Genomic DNA, 11,853 nt, shown 5'->3' with positions numbered 1-11,853 from the left:
AGTGTGCTAGGAATAGCTTAATTGTTGTAGTTTACATCATAAAGTAATTACCACCATCATGGTGGTCAGTGGAGATCTTCTAAGGGCAAAATATGTGCTAGTGTTTTTTTCACTTTGCATCATTTTTTTTTCTTTTGTGTATGATTTCTTGGGAATAACATAGAGACAACAGATGATGTCTTAAATTCATAGTTCTTACTCTTCTCCCTCCTACCTCTTTTTTTCATATAACTATCCCCTGGTTGGAATAGGATTTTCTACCTTTGGAATATGTATATTAAAATCCGAATTTGTGGCCAGGTGTGGTGACTCATGCCTGTAATCCCAGCATTTTGGGAGTCTGAGGCAGGCAGATCACTTGAAGTCAGGAGTTCTAGACCAGCCTGGTCAACATGGTGAAACCCCGTCTCTACTAAAAATACAAAAATTGACTGGGCGTGGTGTCATGTGCCTGTAATCCCAACTACTTGGGAGGCTGAGGCAGGAGAATCACTTGGACCTGGGAGGTGGAGGTTGCAGTGAGCTGAGATGGTGCCACTGCACCCCAGCCTAGGTGACAAGAGTGAGACTCCATCTCAAAAACAAACGAACAAACAAATGGAATTTGTAATTGTCCAAAACATACGAACAAATGAACAAATGGAATTTGTAATTGTCCACAGCAAAAATTGACAGGAGAGAATATAACCAGTTGTATCTACTTGTAAATAGATGGTTACTTTTTGTGTTTGTTCATAACATAGAAATAATGATATTATTAAAAATCTCTTTTTTTTTTTTTTTACTGGACATGGGCAAAGTAGTAGTGATATATTTCAGTGTGTGAGACATGGGCAGATAGCATCAGCATTACCCACAAACCAGCCTTTTTTCAGCCCTACTGAATTAGAAACTGTTAGTAAAGTTCAGGAATAGATGGTTTAACTAGTTTCTCAGGTGGTCTTTATGAAAACTAAAGTTTGAAAAGTCCTAGTTCTTGTCATTTTCATTCACATTCTCTTGGCCGGAACCCAATCATATGACACTAATTTCATGCAAGCCTGTGAGAGCAGCCAGTTTCCAGAGCAACTCTACCCTTTGGTGCACAGAAATACCCAACTCGACCTAGCCTTTGGCAAACAACTAGCTATCTCTAGCTAGCATTAATCTTTCAGAAGAAAAGTTACGTCACAAGAAAATAAGTTTTAGAAGATACTGGAAATGTTGTTTCATCAATAGTCAACCCAATTTTATTTATTTGTATTGCTTTATATCTGAAATATAGTGATAATTCTATTTTATATTTATGGTACTTTGAAAAAAATTTAACCAAAAGCCTTGATAGAAAAAAAAAGTTTCAATGAGAAGGATGTGTTCTGAGCAGAGCCAAATTTCTACTTATTTCTACCAATTGCTAACCAAGTGGCTTTGGGAAAGTTGAACCTGTTTTAAGAAATTCAAATTAAAATAAAAGCTTGAACATGAGGTTACTTGAGGTTTGACAGTTTTATGTTTTCTAAGTTAATATTTTGGGATTATAATTAAATCCAATGATTAAATGAATATGTATTTATTTTATGCTTTGCAAAGGTAGTTACTGGGGATTAAAACCTAGTCTCGTGATAAGAGAATTAGATATGTAAATAAATAAAAACATGACATATGTAATTTTGTTGTCCTTTGATAAGTTTCATATGTTTCAGCTTTAAAAATGAATCTATTAAAATAGTTAATTTACAATTTAGGATTATCTCTAATGGTATTATGAGACAGACCATGCAGCAGTTTTTTTTTTTTTATTTTTATTTTTGAGACAGTCTTGCTCTGTCACCCAGGCTGGAGTGCAGTGGCATAATCTTGGCTCACTGCAACCTCTTCATCCTGGGTTCAAGTGATTCTCCTGCCTCAGCCTCCCAAGTAACTGGGATTACAGGCATGTGCCACCACACCTGGCTAATTTTTTTTTTTTTTTTTTTTTTTTTAGTAGAGATGGGGTTTCACCATGTTAGACAGGCTCATCTCGAACTCCAGACCTCAGGTGATCTGCCTGCCTCGGCCTCCCAAAGTGCTGTGATTACACGAGTGAGCCATTGCGCCTGGTCCCATATAGTATTTATTAATTATATGTTTTAAATTTTTCCTCATTACTGTATAAACAGTAACTATTTATTACTGTATTCTCAGTTCCTAGAACTGTATATACTTAGAATAGCATGCACTATATATTTGTTAAATGAATGAAACAAAATATTAAAATATTAAACCCCATGGTTTAGTTATGACTCAGAGTATCTTCCTTACCATTCCCTAGTGCGTTGTGGCCAACAATTTTCATGCCTTATGTATCTATCAAGCAATGTCTTCTTTGATAATCACCAGTGTAACTAAAGAAAAATAAAAAAAGCTTAGTGTTGTTATCTCTGAAAAGTGAAGTGAGTCAAGTGGTCACTGTGGTGTATGTGGATTTTTAAAGCTTTGTGTGGTAATAAAGAAGTCCAATTTGTAAAGGAGAAAAAAAAACACATCGCAAAAGGAGAAGACTTCTGTTGGAGCTTGTGAATAGGCAAGAGAAATAAGATAGATTTAAATAGGAAAATTATATAGCTCTTCACTTAAAACAACAAAACTAAAAGATGTTAGAGTGTCTTTTAAAAGAAATGAATGCTTAGGATAAATTCAGGTTTTTAATTGTTGTTGTTTTGTTGTATGGTCACTTATCATTAACTTGTTTGTCAACCCAACCCCAGTGGCACTTTCTAGAGATCTTTGGTTTATTTCTTAGGAGTGGGCTGTCTTCTTTCTCTGTTTCAAAGCAATAGCCATCTATTTCCTCTCCTAGCCTCTAAAAATGAATCACAAAATGTGTCATTTGTTCAGAGCAAAGATAGCCTCTTCTATATTCAGCAGGACCAAATCAGGTAATATACATCAACAGGCCTCATATAACTTGTTTTTGCTGTTGTTTTTAGAATCTGGAGAACAAGTACCCAACTGCAGAGTGGGGGTGTTGCTGCTGCTCTGTGTGTGTGTGTGTTTTAAGAGAGTGAGTGAAATCACCCATTTTAAAGGACAGATCAGAGACATTTAAACAAAATGGAATGTGGAGTTTGGACGAAAAATTTAGTTCATTTTCTTACAAAAACCAAACTAAATCAAACCATGTTTTCATTTTGTTCACCATTCATTGAGAACATTATGGATTTTTTTCTATCTGTTTTCTTAATTTTATTATCATATATTAAAATTTGGTTTTAAAGTTTGTTTTTTTTGTTGTTTGTTTTCAGATGAGATTGGTTGCGTTCAGGGCGCTATGACCGTAGTCTGGTTTTTTTATTTTCAGAAACGATGCCTTTAGTCCTTTAATTTCCTCTTTCCTTGCTCATCTGACATGTGTTCATGGCTCTCATTCTCCTGCTTCTCCAAATAATATTAGGTAACAGAAAATGTGCTATTTAAGAAAATTAAAATGAAGTATATTAGCATATTTTTCAGAATCCTATATGTATTCTTAATATTTGTTTATGTCCAGATAATTTTTACTGTAATATAATATAACCCTAGGACTAATTAAATTGGAAATACATTCTAAAGGCTACTTACTCCACCATTCTATGTTAACTCACAAACCCTATAACAGAAAAAAGTCATTTTTTTCTCTATGATAAATCTTAGATTAATTTTGACAAGCTCAGCATGGCAATCAAACTTGCTGTACAACTTTGATTTATGTGAAAACACATACACACACACACCATACACACACACCATCCATCAACTCTTAAAAATTTCTTCTGATTGATTGGCTAGAGAATGAAAGATTTACAGGAATATATTAGACAAAAGAAGAAGGTATGAAGCTAAAATAATTACTAATGACAGAAGGGCAATAACATTCATAGGGAAAAGTATCTCTTCCCCTGAAGTAACTTAAAGGTCGTCTATTGATGGCTTCAGTGCTTTTCAAGGGTTAAACAAGACAACTAAATTAAATTCATATTTGCATATATGTAAATATGGTTGAACAGTATAAATGCCACCTTTATGTCTAATAAATTATACTACATGAAAAAGACGGACTACTCATCTTCAACATATTCTAATTAAATCTCTTCTGTGAACTGAAGTGTGCAGTTCACAGTATGCATGAAAGCTTTCCAGGCTTTCAGTTTCTTGAAGCATTTGAGAAGAATCATAGATCTGTAAACAAACAGAGTCCTCTCTAAGTAACCAAATTAAGTCTCTTATCATAATTAAAATAATTTTCTTAAAGCACATGATCCAAATTGAGCCTAATAATTAATTTAAAAAATAAACAGAAAATAAAATAATATTCAATATAAAACTGAAACTATCTACAAAATCACCTTATATCCAGAAATATGTTATATGCTGACAGTGAATCATATGCTATATGATTACATATTCTTCCCACTTTGCTAGAAATCAGTGCTTGTGGGGGAAGAAATTTTGAGAATTATCAGGATCATATTTCTTCTTATTTCACCAGGTACATGTTAACATCTCAGTTTTCCTAAACTAAATGTATGCATTTTTTCATTATAAAGTACCTTTACTCACTCAAAGCTTCCAGTTAGCAGAAAGTTCATTTCTGTGTGGCTTTAGGATTTGCACTCTTTATTTGGACTAAAGCCTTGTGAACCACAGACAGCTGAGGGGAAAGAACAAGAAGCTACATGGAATTCTTCACCTTAAGGCTGGAGCCAGAAAGGAAGGGAGCACCAGTGGCCCCAGACGTGTGTTGAGGCGTTCCCCTCCCAGAGACTTGGAGCCAACTCCAGCCACTACCTGGTGAGATAGTGTACTGCCACTGCAACAGAACCATCTCCAGGATCCACTTCACTTCTTTACAATAGCTTGCTCTGTGACAAACCCAGTGCCCAATCCTACTGCCCTGAACAAAGAAGATTCAGGTGCACACTCTTTGCCAAAAACTTTAATATTGACAGTAGTCTTCACGATGTGTTTCAGTCCCACTGATAAGTGCAGGAGGCAACTTGAGAAGAACTGATTGCGTATAAACTAGAGCCTTGGCAAATATATTACAGTATTAACACTGTATATAGCTGGAAGGCATTGGCTTCCAAAAGTCTTGGCCACATCCCCAGAGGGGCACAGGAATGATGCAGAGGTGGGGAGGGGCACTAGGATGGGGACCATGGAGAGTTCTGTTACCTTTGGGTTCCACATGTCAAACAAGCACCAGCTACAAATGACAGTTCCAAAAGACTCAGCATTGGTACATTGGAAAATACCCAATAAACGTGGTAAACATAAAAAAAGGTGAAATTTGACAATTTATCAAAGTTATTTGTGATTATCAAAACAAAACCCCCCAAATTTAAAATGGCAATATTTAAACCATAGACTGTAGTGACTGTACAGGCTGTAATGATAGTGAATGAATATCTTAAATTCAGTTCTGGTGACAACTATGACCAAAGGTGATATTTTCTAATTTTATTCCTTTAGAAAATAAGTGATACAATTTTATTTAATTTTTACAAAGATAGAATCTTTCATAATCGAGAAATGCTATTGGCTTTTATTCTCTAAGAGTTTAGCAATGGCTATAAACTTCAGTTCTATTTGATCATTTGTTCACATCTCCATGTTAACAGGTTGGCTTGTGATGAGCCATATTCAGCTAAAGCCACCAAAGCACTGCAATATAGGGCAAAACAAATCATACAGTGTTTGTAGTAGGTTGTCAAGATACTTCACATTTTTTCAAGCATTTTCTACTGCATTGTATAATGTTTCCTCTAGATATTTAAAATGTTGCAGTTTAAGATCCCCATATTCACTCTTCTCAAAACAGACATTGGCAGGCCAGACATGATGGCTCATGACTGTAGTCCCAGCACCGTGGGAGGCTGAGATGGAGGGGGCGACCGCTTGAGTCAGGGAGGTCAAGGATGCAGTGACCCATGGTCACACCATTGCATTCCAGACTGGAGACAAAATGAGACCCCATCTCAAAAAAACCCAATAAGCAAAAAAGTAAACAAAAAGCAGACAGTGGCCATCATTACCCTTTAGAAAACTAAACCTTAACCTCCAAGGAAATTCCATTCCCTCATTTATACTCTCCTTATGCACTGTAGAGACTTCTCTCAAAGCATTTATAGTGATAGATTCATTGAGTCTGTCTATCTCTCTATCTGTTATCTATCTATCTTGCTTGATTTTTAACTTACTATATTTATTCCCTCACACAGACTTATGTGCCCTGTGCTCTGAGGGCTTAGACTGTATTCGTTTTTGCATATTCAGCTCTCTGCTCCAAACCTAGCACACCTAGTTATTTAACAACTATGTATTGTGCTTATTTAGAGTCAGACTGGTATAGTGGAATAGCCATTAGCTGTGTGATTGCCAGAAGTGTTTGAACCAGAGCGACTCCATCTTCAATAGGGGCTGGTAAGATAAGGCTGAGACTTACTGGGTTGCATTTCTAGGAGGTTAAGGAATTCTTAGTCACGGGATGAGATAGGAGGTCAGCACAAGATACAGGTCAAAAAGACCTTGCTGATAAAATAGGTTGCAGTAAAGAAGCTGGCTACAACCCACCAAAACCAGTGAGGTCGTCCTCACTGCTCATTATACACTAATTATAACACATTAGCATGCTAAAAGACACACCCACCAGCATCATGACAGTTTACTGATGCAATAGTAACATCAGGTAGTTGTCCTATATGATCTAAAAAGGGGGGAACCGTCAGTTCGGGGAATTGCCCACCCCTGTCCAGGAAAACTCATAAACAGCCCAGCCTTTGGTATATAAACAAGAAATAACTATAAGTATCCTTAGCTGAGCAGCCCATGCCGCTGCTCTGCCTGTGGAGTAGCCATTCTTTTATTCCTTTACTTTTTAAATAAACTTATTTTCACTTTATAGATTCACCCCAAATTCTTTCTTGTGTGATATCCAAGAACCCTCTTTTGGGGCCTGGATCTGGACCCCTTTCCGGTAATGTGATCATGGGTAGTCACTTTATCACCCTTTATTTCCTTTTCCTCATTTTTAAAATGAGTGTAATATGGCATTTAGTTTGAAAGGTTGAAGGGATTGGAGCACAAACCTTCTCAACGAGGCGGATGAACTTGCCCTCAGGTTTGTCAAGGAGCAAGGCTGTAGCCGACAAATGGAGCCACTGTTCTCTGTTTCTCTGCTGTGTCAAGTTCAAAACTGATGACTCAAGAATGGAGCTCATCAATTTCTAAAGGAAGTAATTCTACACTTTTTTTAGCCTCAGAGGATAAATCTTTCTTGTGGTACTTCTGACATGGCAACATGCCCATGCACGTCGGCAGTAAATAGATGGGGCTGGTGGATGGAAATGGCAAACAGACTGGACAGACCTCACCCAAAGCTTACAGCAGCAGGCCCTGAGAGGGCCAGTGAATCTCTCCATGATCCTTGGTTAATGGTCAATCTGAAGCTTTTTCTACCAAAACAAATAAAGATATGTCTACAACAACTGATATTAACTGAGAGGCATTTCAGGCAGGGGTAGCTGCATGAACTCTGAAAGGGACAGAGAGGAGGCACAGTGAAGACAAAGAGGTGATGTGTAACTTTTAGGGAATGAGGAAGCTACAGAGCCTAATGGAAACACTATGTCAGCTGCTCAGGAGGGAGAAGCTGTAAGGGAAGTTTGTTGCTCTTGGCAGGGGGGAGTGGAGGTTGGAATGAGTGTAGTCCTTTTAAGTTTTGTTTGTTTTCTTTCCAGAATATCAGTGACCTTTTCTCCCAATCTAAGAATTTAACTTAAGAGAATATATTATGTGTAAACTTGGGGCAATAAGGGCAAAATAAAACAGCAACAACAACGAGGCAATAGCATTTGCTAATCTTTACCTGACAGCTGAAATAAATAGCATTTGTAAAGATGCCTGGCTCAAAGAAAGTACTCACAATTGATAATTACTGCTGTTGTTGATGTTTAGTTGCGGGTCTGTTACGAGTGCCATTTATTTGTTGTGTCACTAGGCTTTTGTTCATGTGCAATTCATTTTTTCTGATATATTCATAACAAATTTATACAAAAAGTATCAATTTCCCATTTTGTACTCAATGGAATTGAAGTTGAGAAAAATTAAATTAACTGAATAATGCCACATAGACAGGAAGCCAGAAATCAAACACAGACTAGTATATGTCCAGGTTCTTTCTTTTACATGGCGTTGCAAATATTTAACATACAAAGTGTGAGGTTCTAACCTATACAAATACAGAAAATGGAGGAGCAAATGGATGGCAACTAAAGTATGAATATGCTAAAGATCTATTTTCTATTAATCCACACTTTTCCTTATTTTGACATTGTCTCTATCCCAAGCACAAGTTAAGTATTTCCATTAGGATGCTAATAGGTGCAAGCTTTCCAGCTTCACTTTTAAGACTTGTTAAAAGAAAAACTTTAGCTGAATTAAATTTAAAAGAGTTTAATAGAGCAAAGAACTATTCGTGAATCATGAATCAGCATCCTCCCGAGCCACAGTAGGCTCAGTGACTCCAGTACAGCCACAGATTCAGGGACAGAAAAAGCAAAGTGATGTACAGAAAACAGAAGTGAGGTACAGAAACAGCTAGGTTGGTTACAGCTTGGTGTCTGCCTTATTTGAACAGGGTTTGAACGGTGGCCACATCTGACTGGCCAAAATTTGGTGATTGGCACAAGAGCAGGTTACAACTGCATTTAGGTTATAGTTCCGGATGTACAGAGAAACCTTTAGGTTGAACTTAAAATATGTAAGGAGATGGCCTTAGGCTAAACATAATTGAACCAACTTAAGGGATTTGAATTGTTCCCATAAATTGTGGGAAACATCAATAATTTAAAGATGATCACTTATATCATCTTTCATCAAACTATAATTCTGTATTCAAAAAGCAAGAAACGTTGAAAAGAGAAAAATGACAGGTTTATAAGTTATCAATAGCCTAAGTCACACCTTTGGAAGACAATTAACATTTTTAAAGACAATTGTAAAACTTATGAACATGGTAACCATGGTAACCACTGTTTGCTATTTAATTAGGATATTCTTAAAATTCTGTTATAAAATAAAACACTTCCAGCAATTGTCAAGATATAAAAAGGTTCATGCCGTGTTATGCATGGTAAGGGTTTTCCAGAATTAATGAGGAAGTGTGAACTTGTTGGTTTGTTGTTCTGCTACAGCTGAGGGAAAATGCTGTAATACAATGAGTGGGCACTCAGCCAGGAGGCCATTTCCTAATCAAAACACTTAGCATTGTGCCATAAGCATAGGAAAAACAGTTTATAAAACACCAGTATGAAACTTGAACTCAAGGAAACAGAGGATATGATTTTTTTGTAATATCCTAACTTAAAAATAAATGTTCTCTCTTTTGGCCACCAGTATAATACCTAAAATAGTTTGATAATCATTTCTACAGTTGTGTCACTTTTTCTTTTGAGCATTAAAGTAGGTGGCACATCATCCCAAGTCAGGCACTTAAAGCATACACCTTAAAAATAGATTGTTGTCCGCCTTAAAATACCCTTGTTTATGAGCCTTCAGCAAAGTGTTATTTTTAGCCAACTGAAGTACTGATATAGAAGTAAATGAAAAGAAAAAAAACATTCTGGTGGAACTCAACAGAGACAAAGCACACAAAATTTGAATATAGTTAGGCCCTAACACTCCAGTTTCTACTCTGTGTGAAAATAATACAAATAAACATAGTTATTCAAGAATTATAACTTTCTTGCTTAGAAGTAGTATACTTAAAAAAAAGATTTTCGAAAGGACCACACATTTGGGAAATAACAGTGTAACTGCTATTGCCAATGGTTTGTTACAAATTATTTTAAATCCTGTATAGTAATTTTCTGCATAAAGCCGAAATAACAAGAAGAGTGTGAAAAACAAAACCCCACCGCTGATTGACAAAACCTCTGTATCATATGTGAGAGACATACACAGCAGATCACATGTTTTAGTTGTAGTCTTAGAAATGATAATGACTTTGGAAACGTATGAATCTATAGAAGGTTGGGGAGCTCTTTGCAAAGGAAGAAAACAGCTGAGCTTTACTGGATAAATAGAAGTTTTCCAGGGAGGAAAGAGAAATAAACATCCAATCAGAAGCCTAATAAGAACCAAGTCTTTAAAATGTGAAAATATTGGTTATGCTTGGTGTGGCTGTGGTATAAAATTGTGCAATGGGGAGGGAGAAATAAATTCAGAAAGTTGGGATTTTTTTTCCTGTTACAAGTGAAAGCAAATTCAATCAAGCGTCTCTAACTAAAAAGATAATTAATTTGCTTATATTACTGAAAAATCCAGAGTTAGATAAATATAAGTTTTCAGTCTCTCAATTCAGGGTCTGATGCAATTAGTAAGACTCAGTTTCTTTCTCTTCATTGTTGAGCTCGGCTTCCCCACTGATGGGTTCATATTCAGCTAGAGACTCTCCCCATCATAAAATGGGCCTTTACCTTATTTCCTCTCTGGTACAAATCTGAACCAGGTCCCTTCTGTGTTTGATCTGTAATTTCTTCTCATTGAATCAATTTGGTCACTTGCCCATTCCTGATCCAATGCTGTTGTGCACCATTTGGCCAGGTGTGTGGTGCTACTTTACCACTGAAGTTGAGAATAGAGCTACATTTGAATAACATAGGGGACATGGGTCCTGGCAAATTAAAAAAAACACAACTATAATCCATCCCTTTGGCCAGCTAATGTAAAAACAGTACGTTATTCTTAAATTCCTTTTTCCCAGTTACTACATTCACTCCTAGTCTATGGCCTCTGGTCAATACTAATTCCTACTCATCAGGTCTGGGCATAGTTCCTCATGGTCATCAAATGAGTAGAGAGTTTATCTTTGTCATATGCAAAACACATTGATAGAAAATACAAATATCTACCACAAAACTTCCATTGGATGGAAAGAATGGGAAGCAAAGCATGGTGGCCAAGAGGCCGTACCATACGTCATATTTGGCTCAAAAAGAATAGCAAGGAGTATTTGCTCCATTTTCCCTGACACTGTAAGTTCTTTTGTCAGTGGACCTGAATTAGTCACCCTAGTTCTCTTTTACTGTATAGTTTTCCTTATTTTTGTCCTCAGAGGTCATGTGTAAGATGTGTGTGTTGGGTATCCGCCATCTGTTTCCCTTGCTATCCGATTAGAAATTTGGGATATGCTTTAGTGGTTGTACTTGCAGCCTGTTTTATTCCAGTGTTGATAGGACAATTCCATTAAAACTTAAGTGGACTTTCTATCTGTCTTCTAGACAATTCCATGGGCAAGTGCCAAAGGCCAGAAATCTCCTCAAGCTTGTCTTTGTATGGGAACTAGGCCCCATATTTTTTTTAAGTAATACCCGCCTGACACATTGCTCTGCCTATATTCCTTACCCTGAGAATCTGCATCTTGCCCCCTGCCTTGGGCCATTTGACAAAAGGACTGGGGCTGATGTGGGATCTTTATACTGAGGTGACCATCCCTCTCAGTATAGTTTAAAAGAGGAGCTTTTTGAAGGATCCTGAGGAGGATGGCTTCTCTCTGGTTTTAATTTACCTCCTGTGATTGCTCCTACTTCCCTGCTTTTGCTGGCAATAACTTTAGTTTGGAGGAGAGAATCCAGCTGTCTGGACTTTCAAATTTCTCTGTGACCTCAAATGGAAAGTCTCAGGCAAGAAAGGTATTTCTTAGTAAAGTCATATATTTTTTTATTCCTGTCTTTACTTAGAGGAACAAATTTCAATGTCAGCTTCTTTTTAAAAATAGGACTTACGGTGAACCATAAGAACTAGGAAGCATATGCCACAATTCTCCATTTTTAAAATTCAAGATCATTAGTTCTA

Source organism: Rhinopithecus roxellana, chromosome 2, assembly GCF_007565055.1.
Source record: "Rhinopithecus roxellana isolate Shanxi Qingling chromosome 2, ASM756505v1, whole genome shotgun sequence".
NCBI classification, from domain to species: Eukaryota; Metazoa; Chordata; class Mammalia; order Primates; family Cercopithecidae; genus Rhinopithecus; species Rhinopithecus roxellana.
Note: the sequence above shows the minus strand (reverse complement) of the source record.